The sequence below is a fragment of the Aulonocara stuartgranti genome, assembly GCF_965226115.1.
Source record: "Aulonocara stuartgranti genome assembly, chromosome: 9".
Taxonomy (NCBI): domain Eukaryota; kingdom Metazoa; phylum Chordata; class Actinopteri; order Cichliformes; family Cichlidae; genus Aulonocara; species Aulonocara stuartgranti.
Window position 1 is genome coordinate 17,045,705 of NC_138960.1, and position 24,983 is coordinate 17,070,687.

The window sequence follows — 24,983 nt, forward strand, 5'->3', positions numbered from 1 at the left end:
ATAGACAGACAAAGTGATGAGACGGAGATCCTTTTGGTTATCCTGAGACAGCCAGAAGAACCAGTGGCTGGATTCTTCAGTGTAATGATGGCAGCAGTAAGAAAGACATGTTTGGGGATCTCCGGAGATGGTGACAGAAAGCAATAATAGGAATTAAGACATCTGTGGGTAAAGATGAGCAGACTGCTTATTGAATGATATAGAATATGTTGTTCTGCAAGACAGCTTGCAAGTGCAGCTGCCTAGGAGCGCAGATTTAATGCAAATATACAGTTTTACATTGTGTATTATGTTGTGTAATACAGAACGTAAAACTGTCTTGCTATCAAACATGGCAAACATTGTTTATGCGTGTTGTAGCAGTTTTCAAGGAAAGCCTCTGGCTTTCTGCTTATGAAACAACCTCTGCTCACCCACACTGCCACTATAATACAATGAAATGGCATTCAAAGAATACAAACCCTACTAACGTCATAGAAATATTTTAGTGTCACGGAGAATCAGTTCATTCTGAGTTATATACTCACTGGGGTGTTAATAATGAGCAATGATTTAAATGAGATTCTGTGGAATAACGGCTGAGAGTCGGGTTAATACATGGATGTGACTTCAGTGCCCCAGTTGCAACTGATTTGAGGCTGATTCTAAAACATGAAATAGTAAATTCACTGCATAAACAGTAGCTGCAGACTGCTGTCTATCAAGATGAATCAAACATGTTTTGTTAGAGAAAAATTATCATTTTGGCCTATTTTCAAAATTTGGTCCTGCTTTCTTGTTTGTTGTCTGTGTCCGTGTTTACTTGAAGTTATCACCTTATAAGAGACTATGTTAGATTGTTCTGTAGATCTGTTAGAATGGCAGAAACTGCAGGAAAATCAGGGTAGGCACTGACTTGAACTGTCCTTTTTCACTTACATGTGTGAGTCATTCTAAATACTGGACCCACTATAATGGTTACCTCTTAGGTCAATTACGGGCTAATTCTGCATCATCGTGGAATATTTCTGTTTACACTTGTTTGCAATTTGCAAAAACAAATACAATGAGACAGAGAAAGAAAGGAAGACTAAGTACATAATGGGAAGGGGAGCTGAACACAGGTGACACTTGTTAAAGCAGAGCAGTAATCACACTGGTGGAAAACACACAAGGGCAGGAAGCAGAGGAGAGGGATGTATTAAATTAAAATAGAACAGAAAACAATGCAAAAAAAACGAGTGTGACCTTTGACATGGGCCAAGTCCTCACAACTGCTGCATTATGCATGAAGTTAATTAGCTGGTAATGTCAAATGAAAAGTCCAGCTCAGACTGTGTAAAATATGGATGTAGTCAAAGTGACATCACCCATTTGTTAGTGAAGTCATCACCAGAAGAGCGAGCGGTGGCTCTAAATGAGAAACTGGAGACAGACCGCCTTCATACTGTCAAAATCTGTCAATTACAATTTAGTTCTGGCCTAAAGAATGCCGTGCTTTATCATCTAGTCTGAAACTTGTGATCGAGGCTATAAACTCATCAGGAAAATGCTGACTGAGGTCATAAATTCTGTGAGAAGATGGGTAATTTTCTCACAGATGTCTATCCGCCTGTTAAGTGAAGCTGTACTAAGTCTATTCATGAGCCCAAGTGTCTACTGCACTGATTGAGGATGTCGTCTTTTGCGTTGTAGTGGTTTATGGTTTATTTTTTTTCCTTTTTAATTCAACAGAAACAAACGCTCCCAAAAACAATATGCGACTTTTCTCAAACCTGTCAGGCTTTATATTAACACTATTTTTGCGTAGCGAGCATACACTATGTGCTCGGGGTGTCATGGACGACTAATATTTGAATGCTTCCGAAAAGAATCACCCTCAGGCACACTTAGATTTCAGGATGGATATTTAGCTTAGGATCAGAACCTTTTCAAACCATGCAACCATGCAGAAACATTTTAATGACTAATCTCTTGTTGTGGGTGGGCTCAGACATGTTCTCTTGCTTAAAGTTTTGTCGATTTAGCTGCATTTTCTTCCTGCAATAGGACAGTGTTTGTCTTTGCCGATCTGGGACTCTCAACATGAACTTTGAGAGATAACAGTTTAATCTTCCCTTTGAGTTTAACCATGATATTAAATTGTCTTAGTTATATCCAATAATTTGTGCTTTCAGAAAACTACTTCAGTGAGACTCCAAGCATGACATCCCAGTGCATTTCAGACCCAGCAACACGCTCAGACAGAAACTGGTTCACCCGAAAGACAAAACGCCAAAACACAGACTTAACAATGTGGTGTATGCTGTACAGTGCAGCGAGGAATGCTCAGACCTCTACATTGGAGAGACCAAACAGCCACTTCACAAGCGCATGGCACAACACAGAAGAGCCACCTCCACAGGACAAGACTCAGCAGTCCATCTGCATCTTAAGGATAAAGGACACTCTTTCGAGGATGCCAATGTTCACATTTTGGACAGAGAGGACAGATGGTTTGAAAGAGGAGTGAAAGAAGCCATCTATGTCCACTGTGAGCGACCATCTTTGAACAGAGGTAGGGGTTTACGACACCAACTCTCTGCCATCTATAATCCAGTTTTGAGATCCCTTCCCAGACGCCTTAACGCCGACTCACATCCTGGGCCATCTGACCTCAGGAATTCGCATGATAAGGTGGGGCCAGGTTTCACAATGAACACACCCGAAACTCTGGCTGATGGGGACCCACACCCAGTTTCACACCTTGGCTCAGGCGATTAGAGGATCATCAGGGGGTCCTTTTGTCCCTCCGTGGGGGGAAACTCCCACTAGGTTTATATCTGGGACTCTCCACCATTTGACCTTAGAACCGAAGAAGCTTCTCGGATGAGAGGTGAAACGTCTTCAAGCAACTTAAAGAAGTCCAGACGCTTTTCTTTGCAAGCTCCTTTGACTACGATGACCTGGATGACTGAGAACCTTCACAGACATACTTCAGTGAGAACATGGCATATCTTTAGATGGAAACTAGCTTGCTAATTTCCTCTTAACTTCCAACTCAGCTAAACCTTTTAAGTCCTCTTTTTCATGGATGTCTCAAAAGTTCGGCTGCACAATGATTCAAATTTGATCTGAATCAAATCAAGGTCACAATTCCCACAATTAAATAAACGTGATTAAGCAAAATGTGTCGTCCCCCAATATAATGCAAACAAAGTTTCAGAAAATTAAGGAGTCTTTAAATCACTAGCTTGACCATGTGCTTAAAAAAATGTAAATCTAAGAACTGTACAAAACTCAACTCATTAAGAGTTCATCTCTTAGCTAAATGTGTGGAGAGTCCCAGATTTTAAGCCCTATGGCGTCCCCAAGAGCGTCATGGACCCCCTATTGATCCTCTATCTAATCACTCAAGCCAAGGTGTGAAAGCGGGTGTGGGTCACAATCAGCCAAGGTTCCGGGTGGACCCATTGTGCAGCCTAGCCCCACCTTGTCAAGTGATTTCCTGAGGTCAAATGGCCCAGGATGTGTGTGGGCGTTAAGGCATCTGGGAGGAGATCTCAAAATTGGATTATAGATGGCAGACAGTTAGTGTCATTTGCCACAGCCTCAGTTCAAAGATGGTCGTTCACAGTGGACATAGATGGCTTCATTCACTCGTCTTTTGAACCATCTGTCTTCTCTGTCCAAACTATGGACATTGGCGTCCTTTAATGGACAAAAATACATTAAAATTAAAATGTCTGGGACAGCAGAAGGTGTTGTCTTGGCAACCAAGACGACATAAGACTGTTTTGCAGAGTTGTGTCTGCGCTGCAAAGCAAACACACCACAAACTGCAGTATAATTAACACAACATCACAGAAGGCCATAAAAAGGCGCTTATACAGCATGTCAGCATATCCATCCAGGTCACGAAGATAAGACTGTAATCAATGTAATCTCGTTCCATTTGGGTAAAGATGTGCGATGTGAGTAATGGATTTTACAGGAAAATGGTGAACTTAATGAACAAAACAAAAGCAGAATGAATAGAGTGAAAGAATATATATTTGGCTTCTATGTGATGTACTTGTCTAATTAATAATAGTATAGCACAGGGTAAAGGTGAAGCACTTGATTTAGCCTTGTGGTTGGTACACTTTATTATTGTAAAACTCTTCTTCTAAGAGCAGCACTAAATTAAGTGAAATGAATGAAGAGGACCAGTTTTATTTTGATGCAAAGATTTATACATTAGCATGACTGTGGCACAATGTGAAGGTTCAAGCAGTGGTATGGGTTTATTAAAGTGAAATATATATATATATAACAAGTATAATCAATACTGATAATTTTATTGCAAATGAAAGAATATGACCATTTTTAACTCTCAATATTTGATTATTCTGGGGAATTGAGATGACTGACATCAGACTTAACTAGCAGATACAACCAGACAAAAGTTGCCCTGGCTGCTGGCCATCACAAATAATGAAGGTTTTACCCACTTTTTTTATTGGTGCTGATACTGCAAAGTTAATACAGGGCCAGTATTCTGATATCAATACCAATACTGAGACTTTAACATATAAAGGCAGCTTATCTAATGAAAGCAGTGTAGCATGACTTATGAGATGAATTATCCTCAATTAGCAAATTCTGAATACTTTTTAACAACCACTAAATCACTGTGATTTTTTACTTTCCTCAGTATTTAGTTAAAACAATGAAATACACCTTTCAGCTTTTTGTGTATATTGAAATTAGATTTTTTGAGACATGGAATGTGGAATGGAAAAGGACTTAACGTCTGTTTAATTGTGCTATAAGCTGATAATTAAATGGACGTGACAGATCAGCACAAAAAGGTTCAGACATTTTTCATAGTGCAAGTTCATTTCCAAAAGATAATTTGTTTAGCACGAATCTGTGGGCTAGATACTGAACTTAGATGATAGAAACAAAGCATTGATGCTATCACACGACTATTGATCTATTACCAATACCAGGGTTATCAATACCGATAGTATTGATTTGAATCAATCCGACCACCTTGATTCTTCACTTTGGCTTTACTTTTCAGACCCAGAGACTGTGGCCACCAACTACATCCAGTGAATAAGCCGATCCCCATTTTTAAGTACTGGTAGCTCAGTCCTGTTTCTGAAAGAACACACTTGATATACATGAACCTTAGCACCCCATAGTTTACACACTACAGTTATTTTTGTAGGAATTTTTGGTCCTTTCATTAACTGTAAATACCCTTTTATCTGAAGAAAAACACCCCCCAGGCATCCACACCACCAAACTCATCCTCTCCAAAAAAGGGTCCAGATAGTATGCAATCATCAGTGGAGGAGACACTGACTTCTATTTTTGTCAGGGAAAAGTAGACATTTTAACTCTCCCTGCCTCAAAATGTGCGAGGGGGGTCAGGAGACACCGAGCTGTACTTAGTGAAAGATGTATGAGCTCAGCTTCGCAGACAAGAGCCTCAGGGAAAGAAATGTAAAGTGGGAGGAAAATCATTAGCTTTGTTTGCATGTTCTCTCTCAATTACTTGTCTACCAAGTCTGGCAGAGCAGTGAAAAAAGAATAAGATTCGCAGCTTGGATAACAATTTATCATTCGCTTTTGTGTCACGCATGCATGTGGCTTCAAAAACCTTCCTCGGCTGTAGCTGCCCGAATTACAGCTCTCGGCTCATCCCCTGCCCAGGCTCAATCACAAAGCCACATTTCACAGGGAAGGGGGACGTGGGCGCCTCCGTATTGTGACAAAACTATTGCTCATTCCACCTCTCAGTGTTTATCATAGTACAATTTCCCCCCGCTGCCTCGCTCTCGAGGGCATGATTTATGACACGCTCACCCTCAGCCTCATCAGGACGACGATGCGTTCATCACGGGGACTTTTCACAGGCATCAGTTTTGTTTAATCCAAAAGCAGAAGAGGAGAAGAAGAAGAGAGGTGGAGATGGATGGAAAGGGGGGGGGGGGGGATAACTGGAGAGAGTGAAGCAGACTAACGGAAGGAGGGAAAAAGTCAGCAACCACTTATCTATACATCAAAGAGGTGACACTGCCTTGCAAATTTGCTAAAGCTCATTTGTAATGTTTTCCGCTTGTCACTGGCCTTAATGCACACAGCTCATGGGAGTCGCAGCCTGCCACATGATCAATGGAAAGAGAGGGAAGTTACATCTCACCATTAAACGCTTTTGACTCGCAATATGCAAAGCGCAGCCGCTATGAGTGATGCGTTTTTGCGCCGGCTGGGGGGAAGTTGTCAGACAGATTATAAATTGCGCTTTTGGTGCACAACCGAAGGCACGCTCCCCTGCATGTAAAGGCAAAGGCTTTGTTGAGCACTCTTTCAAAGTCACCCTCGGCCTCCAAATGCCTGTGAAGCAGCCTGTGTAGTGGGACCACTTTTGGGACTCAGGCCAGCTGTAATGGGAGAGGAATCAGAGCTTGTTATCTATCTGCCATGCTTCACACACCCTTTAATGATTTTGCAGTGATTATGAACTGTCTTCAGGGTCGAGAGGTCTCCACTTTAAATCATCTCCTAATAGGCCAAGCTGGTCATTTATGGATTAGGAATAAAGAATCACTTGGTACTTTCAGGACTCCTGAAGTACTTTGTTCATCAACTTTTTTTTCCCAGGTCCTTTGTCATTGCCTACACTCACTCCTTATACAGGGTGTTAAGCGTGCCTCCTCCTGAGGAGGGACTAATGAAGTCAAACAACTTCAACGTGTCATTTATCATGATTATTGTATACTTATTGAATCTTTCTGGGAATCCCCCTGAAACTTGCTTCACGCTGAGCATTATTAAAAACAGTTCAATCCACAAGGTATTTAAAGTCTATTAGGGCATAATCATCAATTACAGATGCTGTAATCTATTTTTTGGCTTTCACTAAACACCTCGACCGTTAAAAAATCCTTCACATCTCCGGCAATCCTAGGAGACATATTTGACAACCATTTGAATATCGTAGACTCCGGTGAAAGAGAGGGTCTTTAATTTGCAGAGTGCAGGGGTTTGGGGATCCGTTTGTAATAACCAGGTTATTGAAAGAGGTAAGAAAGTGGACCAGATCTCATTTAGTAGGTGCATTTAAATATGGAGAATCCCAACATGCGTCTTGACAGAAGCTCAGTCTTCTTACTCCTCCACAAATTTGTTTATGGATATCTCCACAAAGAGATACCTGAGGACACTCAGATGGGGAGTGGAATTCAGTCATCAGTCAGTGGGAGAAAATTGCAAACTGGCACTCCGCTTCGCCATTAGCAGTGCATTAGGAGCACCTGTCAGCTCCTGGGTCTAATTCGCCCGTTTAAATTATAACCTGCTAGTATAAAACAAACCTTGTGAAAAGATTGGGCTGTTTTTTTCCTCCTGAACTCTGTGCTTCAGCCCCATCTACTGCAGGATTAGCAGCACTAGATGTCACACACACACACACGCATAATACCTTTATTGCTGACTTCAGTGCAGGTAGGATATTGTGTATTCATTGTATGTCATAAAACTTTCTGCTTGGTGCAACAAATCCATACACAATGAAGCCCCAGAGGAAATTTTAGCTTTTCTTGGCCTGATATTTCCTCCTGTCGCACACATTTCACTGAATATATCCATTCAATTTCCTCAACTCTGTGAAGTCCATTTGCTTGGAAGGAGACTGCCTCGCCCTTCCCACGCACAAGAAAAGCAATAATGATATAAATGACCTCACAAATGAATGGAGATCGCGTAGCTGTATATCAATTCTCCTACTTAAGAGGAAGCTGAAGGATGTAAAAGAGGACCTGGTCCTGCACTGCGTGCAGTGGCTCACACTCCCCCAGGAGCACACTGTGAAATACTTGGTTAAGCTGTTTATTGATCTTGGAGGAAAGGTATTCCCAGACTTGTGCTTCTTCCTGTGGCAGCGAGCTTTTTAGAGGAAGACCTCTCTGCACAAATAGTCACTGCTGATACACATCACATATCCATCCACCCACATGGTCAACAGCAGATATCAGACAGAAATCACCCACACATACACCCATTCACAGGTCATAAAGGACACAGAGACATACAGTGCACCCCGCTGAGTTCCTGTTACAATACAAAGGATATAAAAATGTTTATGTGCCTTTATCAGCACCTGTTAACCTATTTAACGTGGTTTAATTGTGCAAGTGACTTCTCAACTGTGCTCAGTGTCAGATGAGCCAACGTAAAGCAAAAGGAAATGTCAGAAAGCTAGACACATAAATCCATACCCAGACATTCTGAAAGAGAATACATTCAGATGTTGTTAAAGGACATGATGCAGCCAGTTGTCAGTGATGTATTCATTCCAGCACACTGTTAACAACGTCTGACCGTTTAATGCTTCCTGTCAAAGGTTGGGAAGATCCGCAAACCACAAACAAATCACAGTTATCCAAATACAAAGTGATGAAACAATTTTATGCTACAACATGTTTAATATGATATAACACGGGTTCATTATCATTTATCCCGCCTTTCAGTAAATCCAGGTAATTGTCTGTATGGTGATAACAGGAAGTACAAATCACTTTCACAAAGGGCTTCCCCCCAAGCAGATTTGCCAAGATACACACAACCAGGCTACGGTCCAAAAACAACTCAATAACCACACATTTAGCCAGCTTAACACTTCATTTTGAAACTGTTGTTCATTGCAGGACTGGCTGATGTTGCTCTGATTTTTCAGCTCACAATCTAATATTGAAATCTGAACATTTCAAAGAAACTTTTGCATCTGGTATTTCCTATTGCAAGGAACATGGGGTGGAGTGAGACGGAGCACAAGCCATTGTATTCATTTGGCCGATCCCAAGCCTGAATAAATGGGCAGGGTTGCAGCATCAGGAAGGACATCCAGCACCAGCTTTTTGCCAAATCTTTATGCAGATGAGAATAATTCCATACCTGACTGATAAAGGTCCAGATGGAGGCAGATGATTGTGTAGCAGCCAAAGGAAGATGAATATTTGTAAATGCTAGGACAACCTAATTATAAGTATCCAAAATGATCTAGTCAGTTATTATGGCAGAAAGTCACAAATTTCTTTGGTAAGAACTGCTTGAATGTTTGGTTGGATGGAAGAACAGACAACGTCACGTCCTCTTTTCTGAGGATTTCCTCTGACTTTTTCTTCCTACTTCCTGTGCGGCTTATGCCTCGTTCAGTTTGGTCTCTGGTTCATTCTGAAGGTTAGAGCCTCATGTCCAAAGATCACATCAAAGTTTTTCCCCTGTAGAAACAAGTGCGGGTAAAAATGGAGGCTACAGTGCTTATATACCTCACTGCTCATCATTGATTGTGCTACCTGCTGAGTCAGCTTTAACTTTAGTCTGGGTACTTTACTAGCTTTGTGTTAGCATGCTGTCTGTGCAGAAGAAGAGTCAATACTGTTTTCAGCAGCAGACAATTGTTTATACTCTGGGCAGTTAGCACTATTTCATTTTCTTTTCACTGTGTGCAAAAAAGGAGTAATATCTTTACCACCACTCCTCAAAATTTTGGGACCACTCAACCATTTTTGCCCATATGCAGATAATTCAAAAATCTATGCAATGCAATTAACAACAATACTGTAACTGGAATCTGATCACTGAATTTAGTATAGTGTTACAAATGTTACGTGATTACAGTAATGTTTTACACAATAACAGTAGCATGTACCTGTTTTCGCCGTGCTGTCCGATTCATCCTGTTTGTCAATTTCAGATTATTTTTTTTCTTTCCTGCCAACTGTTGTTGGTTTTTCATCTTTTGTCTTTCTCTCTCTCACTGTATCAGGTGGAGTTGTGGGTGGAGTTTGTCCTTCTACCCACCAGTTAAGTCATCGTGGTGGTGTTATTTAAGAGCAGCCTGACGCTGCTTTTCTCTGCCAGATAGTTATTGTCAGCATGAATTTAATCAGGTCCTCTTTTAAACCTGCTTGTTCCTGGTAACGCTGTTTCTCCATCTGAAGCTTGTCTGTCTCATTCCCCCTGAGGGGTTTTACTGACACTACCAGCCAACCTCTGTTCTACTCCGCAAAGGAAAATACTTACCTGTAACTCACCTGTCGGCTCACTCTCTGCTGCTCACTCTCTGCCTGCCAGCAAATAACTCCTCAGAATTTCAGAGTATGAGTAAAGTCTCAGATTCTATCTCAAGCATTGCAAGATTATTTCATACTCATTTTGTCCATTCTATCCTCTTCTCTCTGGCAGAGCTCCCAGTCGTTTTCCTTCTGAGAGACCTCTTTGCTGAGCCACTTGCCCTCTTTCAGTTAACTCGCCGTTTCTTTTCAATAAAAACTGTAAACCTGCCAGTGATCTATTGAGTCTGTTTTTTTAGTCCATTTTGATACTACCAACATGTGTTATTTTTTCCATTTTTACTTGTTTCTTTGTTTGTTGTGTTAGGATCTTCCAGTCAAACATTCTGTGCTCTACAGTACTGCGATATCTTGGCAGACTTGTTTTTGTGCTAAAAAAATTTTTGAAAAAAGAACAAATGAATATTATTTAACCCAAAGACAGAGAGCCCTTGTTGTTTATATATACTTACACTATATCAGATCTTTATTTATATCTCATAATAACATCTTATATTTTGTTTTGTATAGATTTATCAGGCACAAGAGGCTCTGTCAGATCAGCCATCAGAGCCACACCCACTTTTCTTCACTTCACACACACACACACACACACACACACACACACACACACACACACACACACGTAGGTCGTACACGTGGTTCTGTTGCTCAGACAGATTATGTAGTTCCCTGAAGTATTTCAGCTTTTGCAGATTTTGGCTGAATGGCCTCTGTGTTATTGCTCCATAAATGTCTGCAGTTGTCTTATCTCAAAATGTAACCGTTAATTAATTAATGATGATCAGTAAAGAGAATTAACATTGCATTGTACTGCTTTTGGCTAAATTAATTACCTAAGCTTTAGCACTAGGGAGGCCCCCACGCAACACTTTCAGTAGGATTTTTTTTTAAAGACAGAAAAAATAAATCCTCAGTTGGGCTGCTGTAGTCATGATGCATTTAAAAATCCCTGATTTAAATTTTTTGTTTGAGCACAGAGAGGATATACAAAGAAGAGAGGAACAAAAGTAAGAGCTGGCTTGTGGAAGCAATAATCTTCTCCCATCAGGACCTACTATAGAATCATGCAGATAACGTACAAGCCTGCAGAAGTCCTAGGAGAGCTCTGGTAAGTAATTGTACTAATTGCAAGGAGCAGATGAGACATGTTGGTGCTGATCTACCGATTAAGGAGAAATTGGTTCTTCCTTCCTATTGAGAGCATTACATTAGCTCTTAATATGGACTTTATTCAAGGATTCAACCATCTTAAATTATGTGTTTGATATGATGTGTTTTAATCATTTCATCTGCCGGGAAAGATGCTCAGTTCAGTTATGGTCATGTGTTTACAAAGGTTCAGTTACTAACTGGTTGGTTTCATTGCAATACTGCAAATCGAAGGTAATGAATTTTGATTCATCAACCACATGAACAGCTAGCTGCAGCTAAGCTGAGGTGGGACTTAAAAGACTCAAAGCTTAAAATCCAAAACAAGTATTTGCATACTTCCTCGTGCACGACGATACTGTCCACAGAAAGATATTTTTCCGCTATACATGAAACAAATCAAGGTTTGTGGATTTCTAGAGAAGGATGCTGTCTTTCTGTGCTCACAGTAACACAAGATAAGTGAACTTAATTTCCATAATATTCAAGAGAAATCACACATATATTGAACTTTTTATTTATTTATTTGTGTGGGGGTGTCTTTTAGCTGAGGATAACAGTTTTAACTTAACTACAACACTTAATCAAGACTTGGTGCAAAAAAAAAAAAACAGCAAAGCTGAATGAGACCAAATAAATGGTTGATATTAAGAAGGAATGACATTTCCTTAGGCCAAAAGATTTAAATTAATTAAATGAAATAGCATTAGTATTTTTTAAAGGACCACTCTGTATTTCTAAAGGCAATCTCGAACCCTTGCTCAGATTGATACACTGGGACTTGGGTTAGATTTTATCTCATCTAATGATATTTCAGATCCTCCCTCCATTTGGAAAGAACTCCAAATGTAGCTGAATGTTTCAGAAGTGATGCTCATTCTATTTCAGTGTACTATTTCTGAGGTCAAAGTATAACTAGAGGAGTATGAGTAGTCTTACCTAAGCTGGGTAAACAGTAGGGGTGCAACTTTATTCGTATCGATATTGAACCGTTCGATACAGTGCTTTCGGTTCGGTACGCATATGTATCGAACAATACAAAATTTGTAATTTATTTTATCAACTTTCCTTCTGACGATGCTGTCTGTGTTGAGCGCTCAGTGAATCTGCGTTCGACTACTCCGCCTAGGGTCGACAGTGCAGCCTAGGCGGAGTAGTCGAACGCAGATTCACTGAGCGCTCAACACAGACAGCATCGTCAGAAGGAAGAGTGCAGGGCAAGCTAGCGAGACAGAAGTTAAGCTCTCCTTACAACATGGACCTCCCCCACCCTCATTCAGATCTGGCGTTTGGAATTATTTTGGTTTTCATGTGACGTATGACCCTGAAGGTAAGCGAGTCATGGACTAAAGTAAAACAGTATGTTGGATGTGCCATGCAATGCTCAATTACATGGGTGGGAACTAGTGTGTTAGCGCAGTTAGCTCGTTAACGTGTTGGCCGTCTAGCCCCATGCACGGGGCGATCGGCGGTAGCTCGTTAACGGAGATTTGCTGTGTTGTGGCGTTAAGGTCATTTCAACGAGATTAACCTGAAAGCACTAGTGGGAACACAACAAATATGACTGCACATTTACGCTGACATCATCCTAGTGCAAAGACAAGTGGAAGCAGACAAAAAACAAGCAAGCATGCTACTAACTTTAGCCGAGTCATTTAGACAGCTGTTAGCACATGATTCTCCTTATGCTGCTGAGAATATAGCCCAGAAGAAGCGGATAGTATAGCTTTTATTTTGGAAAGAGACATTTCTCTGTAATAAACTCTCTTTTCCAAAGATGAGTGATTCCTCAATCAGATACAGGGCTAGCAATATCGCTAGCCCGACGTCCTGGGGCTAGCGATTTTTTTCAGTCGGGCTACCAAAATCTATCTCTTCCCTGCCCGTCGGGCTTTTGTAGGAAGGAAAAATATATGTCAATGCTTTTGCATTCTTTCAGAAATGTAGCTGGGTAATTATGTCATTGGCATCGGTGAGCCACTGTCAATATGTGACATATTGAAGTCGCGTTTGAATTTGCGCTTGTTTTTTTGCTTTCACTTTGCAATCGTGCGAACTGTGTATAGAGAGCGACAGCACTGATCTGTGAGTGATGATAATTTGTGCACCAATTCCTCTGACATCGTCTTATTAATTGTTAGCTTACTATGCAAACATGACAAGTGAAATCTCCCGCAGCAAGCTTAAACATGTGAGAGGTTGATCGCGCAGAGAATCGCTGAGCTTATGTGAGTCCATGTGTAAAAGCAGCAGGATTTATATTTGACTACGATGACCTGGATGACTGAGAACCTTCACAGACAGATATATATTTTAGTTCTGCTGAGCCAAATAAGACAGGTCCGGGTGAAGAAGTGACAGCCAAAGAAAAGCTTACCACAAAACGGAGAAGTTATGACAAATCAGACTATAAGGCAAAAAGAAAGTACAGCTTTATGGTTTCATGGACAAAAGAATTTCTGTGGCTGCAATATGACGAGCAAAATAACCAGGGCTGCACATAAGTGGTCCGCAGGTGCGTATTCGCTGTCAAAAAAAAAAAACGCGCACAAGGGTTAGGGTTAAATTTAAAAACTGTACTTTTGAGTTAAAATATATATTTATAATTTTAATAAATGACAAATTAAAAAGGCATGAACATTTTTTTGTATCGAAAAAATATCGAACCGTGACACCAAAGTATCGAACCGAACCGAACCGTGAATTTTGTGTATCGTTGCACCCCTAGTAAACAGTCCTGAGTTCCCCTCCTGTTAACTGCAATGCACCAATGACAATTTCAAAAGCAGCCAGGGTTTCACATACAAAGCCTACGGACCAAATGCTGTCGGCTTGCAAGGTTTAGCTAGATAACGTGGTTTGAGCAGAACATCACAGCACGCTGGCTTTCTCTATATCCAAAATTAATGTGTATGTAGTGTATATTTTTATATTTTAGCATGTTCCCTTTAACTGTCTTTACTTAAAAGACCAATCCATGTATATGACTTTGTTAATATCAACTGCGTCATTTTGCACTCCACCAAATTCAGAGAGCGGCTTTTTAGCACACATCAAACCTTCTTAGAGTTAATGTAAAATGCATTAAATTATATCAGTCATAAACTTGACTTTTATCTGTTTTATCTACCAATTGTTTTTCATTCCAGTAGCTCACTCCCATATTGAAATCCCAGCTTTTATATAGTTAGGGTAACTTTAGTCCAAACAATGGAACACTTAAACCCATTGCAAAAGTCTGTGGAGCTTTGCAGCATTATTTGAAATTTATATACTCAACATCTAAGGCAAAAAACATGCAAATTTGAGCCAAACACTGATGTGATTTGCGTGTGTGTGTGTGTGTGTGTGTGTGTGTGTGTGTGCAGCACTCTTCATACACAGCTTTGAGAAGCTCTTTATCTTACAAAATCCCCCCTCCCCATACATATATGACCCCCCTTCACCACAAGCCTCCTATCTGTCTCAGCTCTGTTGCATTCCTCAGCCTTCTATTAGTGTCATCACGCTCTATTGAGCTGCACTTGTCATACTGATACCAAACTAATCAAGACTAATGAATTCATTTAACTGATGATAATAATGTTATTAAAATGCAAATTGTTAATTTCTTTTAATTGCTCTACATCACATGTAATCAATCACAACAGCTTCTGTCGTCACCACATATCTTTTTGCCTATTTCTCACTTCGCCCTCACAGTTTGAAGATTTCCATTTTTGCCTTTCCTGTGAAGGGTCCGGCTGTGTTGGTTATTTCTGTCATGGTCTGGTTAGAGATGTGATTGTGTGTCATATAATTTTTTCTTAATCTTCTTGTTTGTCTCTGCTCTGGTGGTTCCGAATGGTCTGGTGACTGTAGAGCTGTAATTGGAAAATGCATGACTGATTTGCAAAGACAGAGCAAACATGCAAGCCTTTTTATCAGCATTCACTGTTCTTACTGGCTCAAAACTGTACTGTTAAATGATAAACAAGAGATTCATAACTCCATCTTGGTTACCAGAGCTCATGTAGAAACCAATAAAGAGGTTCATGGAGGTTATTAACACGGCTTACTCAGCGTGACTTCATGAATATTAAACTTATTAACTGATTATTACAGCTAATATATAAAAAGTAAGGTCTGCTTATGTGAGACCAAACAAAGTTATGCTAAAAAGTCCATGCACAGTGCTATAATACGAGCAGTGCCATTTATCAGTGGAGCTCATTTAACCACTTCTGCAGATAAATCTACAACTGTAATGTTACACCCCGGCCTAGGCAACCGGGGTGCAACGCAGGAAAATAAAAATAAGGAAAATAAAACCACGAAGGCCCTCCACCAAAATCCCAAAACGAAGGTGTCTCAAACGAAAATATTAACAAACCCATTCACAACTATTTACAACAGACTATTTATTTACAACAAAAACACCAAACTATTTACAACACGGGGGAGATCGCGACCATGACCAACTGACACACAGGGCTTAAATACATAGAGGGAGCAATCAGGGAATGGACCACAGGAGGGAAACACAGCTGGGGCAAATTAGAACTGACGAGACAGGGAAAATGTAAACTGAACACACTAAGATAACACAGACTTTCAAAGTAAAACAGGAAATACATAACAGTCACGCAAAAACAACACACTGACAACACCGAAACGTAACAGTTCCCCCCACCCAAAAATCAAACATTTAACACCAAGTGAAAAGTTTGATCCAGACAGACGAAGCCGATGAAGGCTGGAGCGGTCCCACTGACCCTCCAGCAGACGACGAAGGCTGGAGCAGTCCCACGGACCCTCCAGCGAAGGCAGATGAAGGCTGGAGCGGTCCCACGGACCCTCCAGCGACGACAAAGGCTGGGGCGGTCCCACGGACCCTCCCCTCAGCGAAGGCAGACGAAACTGATGAAGGCTGGAGCGGTCCCACTGACCCTCCAGCAGACGACGAAGGCTGGAGCGGTCCCTCGGACCCTCCAGCGACGACAAAGGCTGGGGCGGTCCCACGGACCCTCCCCTCAGCGAAGGCAGACGAAGCTGATGACGGCTGGAGCGGCCCCACCGACCCTCCAGCAGACGACGAAGGATGGAGCGGTCCCACGGACCATCTAGCGAAGGCGGATGAAGGCTGGAGTGGTCCCTCGGACCCTTCAGCGAAGGCGAATGAAGGCTGGAGCGGTCCCACTGACCCTCCAGCAGACGACGGAGGCTGGAGCGGTCCCACGGACCCTCCAGCAGACGACAAAGGCTGGGGCAGTCCCCGGACCCCCCAGCGAAGGCAATCCCGGACGAGCCCCCATATGTTACACCCCGGCCTAGGCAACCGGGGTGCAACGCAGGAAAATAAAAATAAGGAAAATAAAACCACGAAGGCCCTCCACCAAAATCCCAAAACGAAGGTGTCTCAAACGAAAATATTAACAAACCCATTCACAACTATTTACAACAGACTATTTATTTACAACAAAAACACCAAAACTATTTACAACACGGGGGAGATCGCGACCATGACATACTGAAACACAAGGCTTAAATACATAGAAGGAGCAATCAGGGAATGGACCACAGGAGGGAAACACAGCTGGGGCAAATTAGAACTGACGAGACGTTTGATCAAAACCGGATGAAGGCTGGTGGAGGCTGGAGCGGTCCCACGGACCCTCCAGCAAAGACGGATGAAGTCTGGAGCGGTCCCACGGACCCTCCAGCGAAGGCAGACGAAGGCTGGAGCGGTGCCTCGGACCCTCCAGCGAAGACAAACGAAGACTGAAGCGGTGCCTCGGACCCTCCAGCAAAGGCAGACGAAGGCCGGAGCGGTGCCTCGGACCCTCCAGCGAAGGCGGACGAAGGCTGAAGCGGTCCCTCCAACGGACCCTCCAGCGAAGACGGACGAAGGCTGATGAAGGCTGGAGCGGTCCCACTGACCCTCCAGCAGACGACGAAGGCTGGAGCGGTCCCTCGGACCCTCCAGCGAAGACAAACGAAGGCTGACGAAGGCTGGAGCGGTCCCACTGACCCTCCAGCAGACGAAGGCCGGAGCGGTCCCTCGGACTCTCCAGCGAAGGCAGATGAAGGCTGGAGCGGTCCCACGGACCCTCCAGCGAAGGCGGATGAAGTGTGGAGCGGTCCCACGGACCCTCCAGCGAAGACAGACGGAGGCTGGAGCGGTCCCTCGGACCCTCCAGCGAAGGCGGATGAAGGCTGGAGCGGTCCCTCGGACCCTCCAGCGAAGGCGGACGAAGGCTGGAGCGGTCCCTCGGACCCACCAGCGAAGACAGACGGCTGAAGCGGTCCCTCCCTCGGACCCTCCAGCGACGGCGGACGGCTGAAGCGGTCCCCGGGCCCTCCAGCGAAGACAGACGGAGGCTGAAGCGGCCCTCGGACCATCCAGCGATAGGACGAGCCCCCATATGTTACACCCCGGCCTAGGCAACCGGGGTGCAACGCAGGAAAATAAAAATAAGGAAAATAAAACCACGAAGGCCCTCCACCAAAATCCCAAAACGAAGGTGTCTCAAACGAAAATATTAACAAACCCATTCACAACTATTTACAACAGACTATTTATTTACAACAAAAACACCAAACTATTTACAACACGGGGGAGATCGCGACCATGACCAACTGACACACAGGGCTTAAATACATAGAGGGAGCAATCAGGGAATGGACCACAGGAGGGAAACACAGCTGGGGCAAATTAGAACTGACGAGACAGGGAAAATGTAAACTGAACACACTAAGATAACACAGACTTTCAAAGTAAAACAGGAAATACATAACAGTCACGCAAAAACAACACACTGACAACACCGAAACGTAACAGTAAGGTGAATGCAATCAAGTACCATATTGTAATCTGCTTAGTTACTTAGAGATTTCATTGATTTTGAAAGAAAAAGCACAAATAATTTATAACTTTAATTCAGTATCTGCAAAAGAGGCCTATTGTCAGAATCCATCACTTCTGTGTTCCAGTGACACACTGTGTTGTGTGATGCAGGTTTATCAAGGTAAAAAGACTAATTGATGTTTAGAAAGGATTTCTCTTTTTTTTTTAATTATCGGAGCACAGAAAAGACAGTTCAAATGATTAAAGAGGCATTAAAGCATTTTAGACTTTGACAAGTTTCCAGAAGTCCATTTTTAGACTATCAGAGTATTGTAAGTACAGGAAATTACCCAGAATGACTTCATGCAAAGGTTTGTACTACTCCCTGGACAGAACATCACAAACTGCCTCTAAACAGAATAGAAATACAAGCTGAAGCTCCTGGTGCACAACTGAAAATTAGTCAAAATACTTCGACGCCTGTAGATTAAGACAGCGGTCCCCAACCCCCGGGCCTCGGACCGGTACCGGTCCGTGAGTTGTTTGGTACCGGGCCGCGAGAGTTGAGGCTCAGGTGTGAAATGTATGGTTTTCAGGGTTTTTATCGGTTTTCAGCGTTATTTTGTTATCGTTTTTATCGTTAACTTGGTTTTCCTGGGTCTTTTCACGTGTGTTATGAATAAATCTTCTTTTTTTCGGTACCAGTACTAGTTTTATCTTGTTGTATTTATCTGCGACACATTAAAGGCCGGTCCGTGAAAATATTGTCGGGCATAAACCGGTCCGTGGCGCAAAAAAGGTTGGAGACCGCTGGATTAAGACATCTTACAGGTCATCATCTTATTGACTGTAACCCTTAAAAACCAGATTGCTCAAGTTTGTAAAGGGAACAGTAACATTTTAAAACAATTTAAAGTAATGAAGACAATCAGCCAAGGAAGTTCAGAACTTAAACATATAACAACAGCAAAGCGTATAATACATTTTTTAAATAAAATTGTAATATTCTCATTTTTTATGATTTTAATAAAACATGCAAGTCTCATGTTTTCTCTACAGAAACAGGTGATCTGATCAGACCTTAATATCAGAATATAAATTGGGAAACTGTTCTGCAGCATCTTTGACCACAGGTTCTCACGTTTGCAGGGAATTGTAGAATCAACAATGAGGCAAGTGGCTGGTACACAGCAAACAGCGGTGCTTGGAGGCTTAATGAAAAGGTGGAAGGGAATAGATCTGAATATATATTAAGGAACCAACACATGAACTTAATTACAAGGTTACCACAGAAATATACCATAAGATAATTTTCAGACCAACTTTAAGATACATATTCTTAAAATAGAGCGTCATCATTATTTTCAACATTTGCTCTACAGCTGCATCTGAAAGTGCTTTTCACTCCTCAGCATTGTTCAGTGTACCGTTTCTTTTAGTTAGGTGTGTGTTGTTAATGCACAATATGTCAGTGCTCACTGAAGAAAAATAGCCACAACCAAAAATCAATCAGCAAACACAATGTGGTCTGCATTTAATCCAGAGGGTTTATGACCTTCACAGCTTAGAATATCAATTCATCTCAAAATTATTTTCAGCACTCCATCTTCCAGTGTTTTGTTACTCTGCATTGTCAGACCCACAAAATTAATTTGGTTTCATCTCAGGCAGAGATTAATTTGGGACTGAACTGCTGGTGTTTTATCAACAGTAACACTCTAATCTTGTCAACTTGAAGCTAAAACTGGACTTTAAATGAGAAAGTTGGGAAATCTGGAAAAAGGAAAAAAAAAATACTGCACATGCCATTGACACATTTTAAGTGTCACTAATTTGTTTTATATTTGTGAAGCTTCTTAAAAAGCTGTAGTTTTGGAAACTTTGTTGCCGAGTATGAATTTCTGACATTGTAGTGTATTCTGTCTATGTATTTGGGTTTAGACCTAAGACTTTAGTTCTTAGGGTTTTGGTTCTTTGCTTCCTCTGTTTTGTGTCTGCCCGTGTGTTCCCTCTGTTCTCTGTCTGTACCGTGTCTCTGAGTCCATTCTGTGTATTTCCTGTTTTACTTTGAAGGTATGTGTCTGATGTCAGTGTGTTCAGTTTTGCACCCTCCCTATGTCGTCATGTTAATTAGGTTCAGCCGTGTCTCCCTCCTGTGTGTAGTTTCCTCGTTTCTCTCTGTGTATTTATAGTGTGTGTCCTCTTGTGCTCGTCACTGGTCTGTCTGTGCTGTATCCCTGAGTCGCTCTGTGTTTCCGCTGCACGTTTAAGGTTTCTGGTCTGTTTTCTTAGCTTCCCAGTACAGGTTATCCTTAGTTTCTGTTCATGCGTTCGGTTTGTACACTACCTCCTGAATAAAGCTCACTCGCATCTCAGCCGTGGCTGCATTTTGGGTCCTCTCTCACAAACTCCACATGGCTTGCCACCGCAGCCGTGACAAAAAACTTATATAGTCATGTGGCCTTCCTCAGAGTTGGAAAGCATATATGAGTGAGGCCCTCTGGGCAAGTTGGGAACATTTCTTACCAACATGTTTCTTACATGCTATGTGTTGATTTCGCTATTTATATGTCAATACATACAATATTTGAAATAGTTTTACTGCATTAAGAAAAACTCTGAGATTGCTTATATGCAGTAAAAATATCAGTTCCAGTTATAGCACAGGGATGTTTTCATACTTAAAAATGGTACCATTTGTCAGAGTGAGATACAGTAAACCCCTGCTTGCTGTCGTTTTGTGTCTTTAACCAGGAGCAGTAACAGATGATCCCCCTGTCTATGTCATGAGTCTCTCTATTGTGCTGGCATTGTGAAAGGTTAGCATTCAGCCTTTGACTCATGGAACCATGGATCAAATGAATTGTGCAGTGACTTTGGAAAGGCTGTGGCCAAGGCTACAGCTGAGCGACAGGAGGTACTTTTTTAACTGCGTGTGTGTGTGTGTGTGTGCGTGTTGTCAATAGAGGGCTCAAAACAAAGCAGTATGTACAGGCTTCAACAAATAGGAATTACTCTGTGTCAATGGTTTACTCGAGAAAGATGTTAATACAAACAAATGTGGCTCTAAAACTGATATGTAACTTTCACCATTGATGGTGCTTCCAGGTGCAAGCTGTCAGTTCCAGCTGTCAGGCCCTAATTTACCCCCATAATATCAAAGATGCTAGCTTTGATCTGAGCATTGAACCCTTATGGTCTTTCTGGTCTTTAGTCTGGAAGATGAAATGTTCATGTTTTCCAAAAAAAGAGTTTTAAATTTCCATTCGTCTGACCACAGAACAGTTGTTTTTTTTTTACTTTGCCTCACTCATGTTAAATGTGTTTTGGCCCAGAGAGAATAACAATCTTTCTGGATCATATATTACGTTTGGGAAAGAAGGACCCAAATGCCTCACTCTTTAGGCCGAACTCAAACAAAAACAACCTTTATGTACAGTGGGGCAAAAAAGTATTTAGTCAGCCACCGATTGTGCAAGTTCCCCCACCTAAAATGATGACAGAGGTCAGTAATTTGCACCAGAGGTACACTTCAACTGTGAGAGACAGAATGTGAAAATAAAATCCATGAATCCACATGGTAGGATTTGTAAAGAATTTATTCGTAAATCAGGGTGGAAAATAAGTATTTGGTCAATAACAAAAATACAACTCAATACTTTGTAACATAACCTTTGTTGGCAATAACAGAGGTCAAACGTTTACTATAGGTCTTTACCAGGTTTGCACACACAGTAGCTGGTATTTTGGCCCATTCCTCCATGCAGATCTTCTCGAGAGCAGTGATGTTTTGGGGCTGTCGCCGAGCAACACGGACTTTCAACTCCCGCCACAGATTTTCTATGGGGTTGAGGTCTGGAGACTGGCTAGGCCACTCCAGGACTTTCAAATGCTTCTTACGGAGCCACTCCTTTTGGATCATTGTCATGTTGGAAGACCCAGCCTGGTTTCATCTTCAAAGTTCTCACTGATGGAAGGAGGTTTTGGCTCAAAATCTCACGATACATGGCCCCATTCATTCTGTCCTTAACACGGATCAGTCGTCCTGTCCCCTTGGCAGAAAAACAGCCCCATAGCATGATGTTTCCACCCCCATGCTTCACAGTAGGTATGGTGTTCTTGGGATGCAACTCAGTATTCTTCTTCCTCCAAACACGACGAGTTGAGTTTATACCAAAAAGTTCTACTTTGGTTTCATCTGACCACATGACATTCTCCCAATCCTCTGCTGTATCATCCATGTGCTCTCTGGCAAACTTCAGACGGGCCTGGACATGCACTGGCTTCAGCAGCGGAACACGTCTGGCACTGCGGGATTTGATTCCCTGCCGTTGTAGTGTGTTACTGATGGTGACCTTTGTTACTTTGGTCCCAGCTCTCTGCAGGTCATTCACCAAGTCCCCCCGTGTGGTTCTGGGATCTTTGCTCACCGTTCTCATGATCATTTTGACCCCACGGGATGAGATCTTGCGTGGAGCCCCAGATCGAGGGAGATTATCAGTGGTCTTGTATGTCTTCCATTTTCTGATGATTGCTCCCACAGTTGATTTTTTCACACCAAGCTGCTTGCCTATTGTAGATTCACTCTTCCCAGTCTGGTGCAGGTCTACAATACTTTTCCTGGTGTCCTTCGAAAGCTCTTTGGTCTTGGCCATGGCGGAGTTTGGAGTCTGACTGTTTGAGGCTGTGGACAGGTGTCTTTTATACAGATGATGAGTTCAAACAGGTGCCATTCATACAGGTAACGAGTGGGGGACAGAAAAGCTTCTTACAGAAGACGTTACAGGTCTGTGAGAGCCAGAGATTTTCCTTGTTTGAGGTGACCAAATACTTATTTTCCACCCTAATTTACGAATAAATTCTTTACAAATCCTACCATGTGAATTCATGGATTTTTTTTTCACATTCTGTCTCTCACAGTTGAAGTGTACCTCTGGTGCAAATTACTGACCTCTGTCATCATTTTAGGTGGGGGAACTTGCACAATCGGTGGCTGACTAAATACTTTTTTGCCCCACTGTATGTGCAGAAGTGAAGTCAATAAACAGCATATTCATATAGAGTTTAAAATATTCCTGAACTCCAGAAGTAAAAAAGAAAGAAAGAAAAATAAAAAAACAACCGTATTGGAAATTCGTCTAAAGGCCAGGTCTGTGCCAACAAACCAACCAATTTAAATGAGATTTTTTCCGCCAAGACAAGTGGTCAAATATCATGTCAGAATTATTCACCTTGACCAAAAAACAGCATAGTCATATAGAGTTTCACCTTGATCAAAAGCATTTGGTCAAGGTGAAACTTGCAAAGTAACATTTAACCAAATATTAATAGGTGTGTATGTATATCTCCTGTGTGTGACCCTGTGTGGATTACAGAAAATCCAAAAAAAAGCCCAACTTGTGCTCAAAAGTCTTGTACAGCATACATGATTAAAAAAACAATCATTCCTCCTTGGACAAAGAACAGTTCTAAGATCATTAAAGACCATAACATTCAAAGCATTATGTGTCACGCAGACAAATGAAATGTTTCACTGAAAACACTGTGTCTAGAATAACACAATCAACGGTCTGACATTTCCTTACCTGAATCCATGTATGCATAAAGACATGTATTGCAAATAGCTTAAATAAACTAGACTAGGTCAATAAGACAAAAAATGGGGGGAAAGGCTCAATCAGGAAAAATTACAAATGGGAAAAGAGCTCAGTTTAACAAAGAAAATAAAGTAAAACACAATTAAGGGCTTCAAAAGTCTAAATATAATCAACAGCGAACAGATTTCTTGGGTTAATGATGCAGCAACTTGGAAAAATATAATTCAGTGTACATTAGAAAGTATTTTACACAGAAGCTTTGTAAAAGGGAAAATTAGTAATAGATTTCATATACAGTGCAACACATTCTGTGCCTCATAGTAAAATTGAAAAGCTGCAAAATAAAGAAAAATGACTGTTTAATTATTGTTCATATTCATATATCAAGAGTGACTGTTTTGGGGGGGGGGGTTCCACCCATGTGCACTCATCACCCACAAGCATATGTGTGTGGGCGATGAGTGCACGGGTGATTCTGTCTTAACACACTGGAGTCAAATTGGCACACTCTATTCATCTGTCCATCAATCAACCTGCACTACATCATAATGATCTGACGGGAGGGGGGCAAAGACTAATGCTAATCCCTCTGAGAAGCTCCAGAGGCTCCCAATTAGAGTCTTGCCAAATGTCAGTCAAAACAATTATCAATCAATCAGCCACAATTATGGATAAACCTGATTAAATTTTTGTTATTTCTGACAACTAAATCTATGTTGCATATCACACGTACTGAGTGATGTGACGGCTTTGTGTTTGTGAAGGATTACCGTAGCATTATAAGGAAGCTGGGCAGTCACTGGTGTCCTGCTTGAAGACATCTTGGTAATGTGTTTATTAATGAAGGATTTTAATTAATTAAGAAGAGTACTTTATTTACTATTATCTTAATTTTATATGATCATATTATATTAATATTGTCAATACAAATGAATAGGGAACTCCATGCACTTATGTGTGTAGTGGTCAGTGTTGGTCAAGTTACTTGAAAAAAGTAATCAGTAACTAATTACTGATTACTTCCCCCAAAAAGTAATCCAGTTACTTTACTGATTACTTATTTTCAAAAGTAATTAGTTACTTAGTTACTTTTTAAAAACATGATTTACAACCTAAATAGGTAATAAAGCGATAGATCTTTCAGCCTAATTCTATTTTTTCTGCATAATCCATCGTATAAAATGTAATCAAATGGAAAAGTCTCTTTTTAAAACTTTACGCATGAAGCAAACATTAAATTATATGCAACATTCTCTGACTGGAAGAAATTTGTTTAACATTTAAACCTGATTTCTGCACATTCCAGCACATAAAATAAAA